Here is a 6,583-nt window from a genome sequence, read left to right as displayed (position 1 = left end):
TCCTGACTCCTTTGCCAATTCTTGACCTATCCCTACTGCCTTTAGTAATTTCTTAAAAAGCCCAGAGCTCTGTTTTCCCCCTTTCACACTAAACCACTCACCAGCACCTTTTTATAGACTTTGTTTTGCAAGTACTTACAATTATTTTCATTACCACAATACTATATTATTTTTATTCTGTCACCTATTTCTTATGCTATTATTGTAATTAGCTACATATTCCCAATGGTTCCATTAATTATGCTTAACATTATTCTATGTCAGATTTTTTTTAATCTTGAAATATGACCATGTGATAATTTTTCCTTATGAATTCTTATGATTTCCACTGTCTGGGAAATAAGTCTCTTTCCATTAAAACTAGCTTCAATCATAATGTCTAACCTTCATGACACAATACAGTGGGAAAGCTAATTAAAACTACTGGAACAATTTATGCATTTCTGGATTCTTTCAGAGTTACAAGAAACAAATTAGGTTCTGGCTCATTATTATAATCTATCACCTCTACTGTGTTATCATCCCTTTTAGGCTCTGCCCAACAATTATCAAGCAACAGCCAGGTAGACCTGGCTTGCTATAAAAGGGACTGTTTGGTCTCTCCTCGCTCTCTCTGCCTCTTTTCCCTCTCTGCCTCATGGGAATGTATGATGGTGGCCTCTGGGCTTGTCTTCAACAACAACAACAACAAAAACCCCTGTAAGATGTATTTTGGGGTCCCTCAGATGGAAAATTCCAGGGAGTGGTCCTCACCAAAGTCCATTTATTGGTCACCATTTAATATTTAATAAAGCTTGCTGCAAAATTGGCCCAAAATGGTGGAATTTGCTTTTACCTACAAATCTCAGGATTAACAGTACCACCAAAAAAACAAAATGAAAAAAATTAAAGATTAGCAAGCACTAATAGCTTCAGACAGATATTTATTTAGAGCACTAAAAACTGACAACAGGAGAAATGTGTACCTTTGAGTTTATAACCATTACAAGAAATATCTGAGAAACAACTGAAACACATTTGGGTGTTTTGTTTTGTTTTGTTTATCTGTAAGTCAATATTTGATTTAACAGTCCTCATCTAAATGCAGAAACCAGTCATCTTACCCAGGATGAAAGTGGGATCTTTAGTGGCAAATGACTATCAATCATACATTCCAATAGGTAACCAAGTGGTTCCTCCTGATGACTTTGACTATTTCTAGATCTACTGGGATTCCAAATGAATCTGGCCAACACTTTACCTTCTAAAACAATATTTAGCCACCAAGAAGTAAATTAAATATTATAGATGCTAGGCATTGGAATTCATTTACCAATATTATAAATTATAAAATTATAAATTATAAAATTATAAATATTATTTCTTCCATTGTCTTGGTTTTGTGAACGTTTTTTAATCCACCTGATAGTAGTGGATGGAGAAATAGCTCTATACATATTTGTAATGGTGGATATTGATCCCAGGCCTGTATAAACTACATAAGCAGTGTACTCCCGAGCCATTCCCTAGTCCTATAAAGAGTGATTTCAACCTTACAAAGAATGAAACTTTTTTTGAAACCAAAATTTTTAAAACATAGAAACTTTCTCTATTTAAATACGAACATAGTTAGCCATACATCCAAATTCTTCTTGTTACACTTTTTATTTCAAAAAGCAGAAAGTATACATTGTGACAGGTTTTACCCACAACATATTTCCATCTCCCTAAGTAATACTACAAGGAGCCCCCCCCCCCCCGCACCCAGCCCCACATACCTCTGTTACATTAAAGTGCAAACTTCCTTTCCAATATCATGCAAAATATTCAGTTAAGTTGATGAAACAGTACAACTAATACATTTTTCTTGTTACTCTCAGTGGAAATAAGATTAATAGATAGTAATAGTGCGATAGGAAATGCCTTCACCTTAGGAAAAGGTTTCGTTTTCTTATGGCTAGAAAGCATAAATTTACTTCATGGTGTTACAGCCCTATATCGAAAGCATTAATAACAGGTTCTTCTTATATCAGATGGTGGCGAAGTCCAACATTTGTAGGAAATTCTGAATCCATTTAGCTAAGATTGGTTAAGAACTCTCATCTTGTACCAAAACAGGAAACCAACATGTAAATAAAAGATCAAAGGCTTCACACAGCTGGCCACAGTGGCTGCTCAATTCACACCTGGCCTCATGGAGCTGTTAGGAAAGCCATGTTTAGTAGCTATGCTGAGTGTCAATGTCACCCTGGAAGCAGCGGGGATCTGCAGAAGAGAGAAAGGAAACTGGGAAGAGCCTGGGAAGGAGACAAACTGAACAATACAGCAATATATTTGTCCAATGGAAAAGAAAGATGGTTTAAAACTTGCCTGATCCTTAATAAGCAAAATTATCACACTAATTGTGGCTCTAAACCATTTCTTGAGTTAACAGATATTTTAATTCTTAATAAATAAAAACCACCGGACATTATCAAACAACTTTAAATAAGATTTTACCCCAAGCTCAAACCATACAGGCCTCACTTTTCTCAAGGTATGTAAAACTGGGTCACTTTGTAGAGATCAAGAATGAATCATGTCTTACTTTTATAAAGTTACTTTATTTATAGACTTTTCATTCATGGAATTATTTCAAAGAACATGGTAATACATGAATTGAACTCTTCTGCAGTGAGATTATGATGCAGGCCGATACAGTGTGCATCCCATCATTTGAGAAATGGACTGCAGTGTTTTTGTATGCTCTTTAAAGGCTGTCCACAATACATCTGGTGTTTGTTCTCCTAGACTGAAAATAACTAGTGGACCACCAGTAATTTAAATTGTACCCTGCTCCAAATATCTCTGACATGTGGTCCCTTTGGAAGAACTAATGCGGGGGGAGGGAGGGAAACTGGCTCTAACCCTGGAAATAAGGTTACCACAGACTAACAGAAGGTTACAATTAACTAATATCAAGGAGGTTAACCTGCAAATTTCTCTCACAAATTCATACTAATCTCATTTGTAAGCCATTTTATGTAGTTACAGAGAATGAAATAATAAGAGGTCTAGTGTTTACTTTTAAGTTTGATTCTTTTCTCTGGAAAGAAAATAAGAAGGAAATGTCACATTAAGTTAATAGTTACCAGTCAACCAAAGAGCACATAGTGAATTTATCTAATTCTCAAATTTTAAAGATAGATTATAAAGAAACACAAATACCAAGTGATTTCTTTCTGAAGACCCATATTAAAAAGTAATAAAACTTTACATTTTGAAGCCTTTCTCTCTCATTCTCTAGTACTGCAGCCTCCTAGTAAAAGCAGCAAAAAAGCAGATACTAGGTAGCCTTAGATGAAGGGTAATTAGTCTTAGCTTAGCCAAAGGAGCTCTTCATGAGTCAGAAACTACCCTGCTCTGTATGCACAGCCAGCCTTTGCTAAATGTGAACTACAGATCTGCTTATCTGATTCAAGTCTGGGGGTGGGGGGGGGGGCGGGGAAACATGTTTTTTCTCATGAACTGTTCTGTATGTATTTGTCTAAGTCATAAAACTGGACATACTCAACTGAAGTTAAAATAATAGCACATAAGATGTGGGGACCATTTTGCCGTATTTGTAAAGGTTCCATTTCTAGATATTTTTGAGAAAGAGAAGAAATGTTCTACGAGAACAAAGGAGAAGTTCTTTGTTGCTATTATTTAGAAGCAGTTTACCCCATGTGACTTGATATTTTGGCTAGATGTTTCTATTGCAGTACTAGAAATGGAACCTAGGACTCCACATTCATTACCCACCATCTGATATAAGGGGAACCTGTTGTTAAATCTTTCAACATGGCCTGAAACACCATGAAGCGAATAGCTTGTGCTTCCAAGCCTTAACATTTGTTTTGATTCGGTTGCTGTTGCTGCTGTTTTCTCTTGTTGCAGTACTACTGACTGAACCCAGGACCCCACATACATTAGCAAGTAAAGGTTCTTCAGCTGAGCTGCATTCCTGCTGAGGTTTGGTCCAGTGCTATGCATTGTAATACTAAATTCTATTCCTGAAGGTGATTACCCCTTAGGTTTGCAAGCATTTGTTCTGCAAACCTTCTTCCTTGATATAAAACTCCTGGTTAAATAAAATTGGCTACAGCCAGTTACTGGAGGGATTAGAGATAGGTGGGTTTGAAGTGACCTGGTTGGATGACCAGAGAACACCGGAGGAGAAAGACAGCCTCCACAAGGGGAGATGGACGATGAGCACATGGCCAGGAGAAAGAGCAAATACTTGGGGTACACCACTGAGGAGGTAGCTATGCCAGCAATTAGAAGAATAGAGTAGGGTCAAATCCAAACTAAATAACCATAAACTGAGTCTCATTTATTTATAAGCTAGTTGGGGATAAGCTTAAATTGGTTGAACTACACATTCCTAGCCCAAGAAAGTAATGATTAGTGCTTTTTTAAAAATGTAGTATTTAAGAATTTCTAACAAATAAACTAATTCAATTCCTGCTTTTCTATTATTTAATATATATGATCCTATGTGACATCTTTACCAAGTCCATAAACTAGATAGAGTAGGAAGGGACAACTTGCTATAAATTCGTATGAGGTAAAATACTGCCCATTAGAATGAGATATGTTCAATAGAAATCATTGTGACATTCACTTTTATTCTTTCCTTACTTGTGAGAACACTACAAAACCACATACTAAAATAAAAGATAAAATAATAAATTACAATTAAATCTGACCTAGAGAACTAATGTATATATCGATAGAATTTATTTATAATATAATAAATATTCATTTGTAATGATCCTTAAAATGAAAACATTTTGTGATTTCTACTCATTTCAATACTTCTGTTGTTGTGATTATAAAAAGATAGAGTATAGGAATATGTTCTCTGGATGTGTGGTGAGTTATGGAGGAAAGGGGGTACCTCAGCGGGCCCATGCCAAGGCATCCCTTCCCTCTGAGGGATCAGCAACATGGAGGAGGTATAGTATAGGATAGAGTTTATTTAGGGCATGGGGAGGGGAGATAAGAGAGTAGTAGAGGCAGAGAACAGCAGAGAGATGGAGAGAGTAGAGAAGAAGAGTCCTCCAGCCATGAACATGTGGAGAGAGAAGAGAAGGGAATTGGGAGAGATGAAAAGCAAGAGAGCAAGAGGCAATGGAGAGAAGCAAGAGTAAGAGAGTAAGAGAAAGAGGAGGGGGCAAAGAGCCCCTTTGACAGTAGGCTATGGCCTATCTGGTTGTTGCCAGGTAACTGTGGGGAGGAGCATACCTGCCTGTTGCCAGGTAACTGTGGGGATGGAGTTCAGACAGAATACCAAAATCTGTAGCACCTTCATTTACCCATTACCTGGCTTTCTCAATGGTTTCCAATTCTATTTTTTTTCTTGTTTCTTAAAGAAAAAAAAATATTATCTATCTTTTGAAAGAGTGCATTCAGTCATTTACTTCCTCCATGTAAATGCTAAATCCTGATTTCTCTATGATATGTTGTAGTGGGAATGTTTTACCTTGTATCCATAGGTTGTGGCAAAATAGTGAGAAAAATATCATTAAAGGATAGTGGATCTTGAGATCTATGAAAAATCAGGAAATAAATAGTAGTAAAGACAGGATTTAGAAATCTTTATGTATACAATGAGTTTAAACTCCAAGTAGATCTAGGCTGCTTTGACTTTGAAAATCAATGTAAGAAGAATACAGCAAGTTATATAAAGTTTTCTCTTCAAGGATTGAAGAAATGTTTCCTGGAAGCCTTGATATAGGAGCTATGAAACAGAAAGAATATTGATGTGATTCATTTCAATTGTCTGAACCATACTGTTTTTATCTCAAAGCTTTGGAAAAACAAAATGAAACAAAACAAAACTCTTTCAGACTTGTGTTAAGTAGAAAGACAAATAACTTCTTTAAAAATTTAACAAATGACAGCTAACATTCTTAGTATGATTGGAGGACATTGGCTCAATGTAGCATGGGGGAAACTCCTTAAAGAGCCATGGAACAGAAGGCATCACAGGTTTGGCTCTAGTAAACACTGCCTTGGCAAGAAGAAATGCTTCCCAAATGCAGTATTTTGTTCCTGCAGGTGCAAACACATGATTTATATGTCTATAAATCAATCTAGCTTTACACATGGTGGACTGTATAAAATGGATTTTTTTTCCTTTGGGAACTTTTGGTCATGTATATGTATACAAAGAAAGTGGAATTACTGAGAACCAATAACAATAGAGATTTGAAAATGCCAGGAATCAAATCATTTAAATTATTTGAAACTTAGTGGTATTTTTTTTATTTTTTAATTCTCTCTCTCTTTTTCTCTTTCTCTTTCTCTCTCTCTCTCTCTCTCTCTCTCTCTCTCTCTCTCTCTCTCTTTCTCTGTGTGTGTGTGTGTGTGTGTGTGTGTGTGTATCTGTGTGTATCTGTGTGTTGGGGAACATGTGTGTGCTTGTGTGTGAAAGCCAGAGGTCAACTCCAGTGTTTCTTTTATTGCTCACTACCTTATTTTTTTAATACCTTATTTTTTTAATACTTTATCTTTTTTAAAAACAGCACTTCTCCCTGTACCTAGAGCTCTATGGTCAGCTAGACTATTGTACCACTTG

This window comes from Mus musculus, chromosome 5 (genome assembly GCF_000001635.26).
Source record: "Mus musculus strain C57BL/6J chromosome 5, GRCm38.p6 C57BL/6J".
Classification (NCBI taxonomy): Eukaryota; Metazoa; Chordata; class Mammalia; order Rodentia; family Muridae; genus Mus; species Mus musculus.
Note: the sequence above shows the minus strand (reverse complement) of the source record.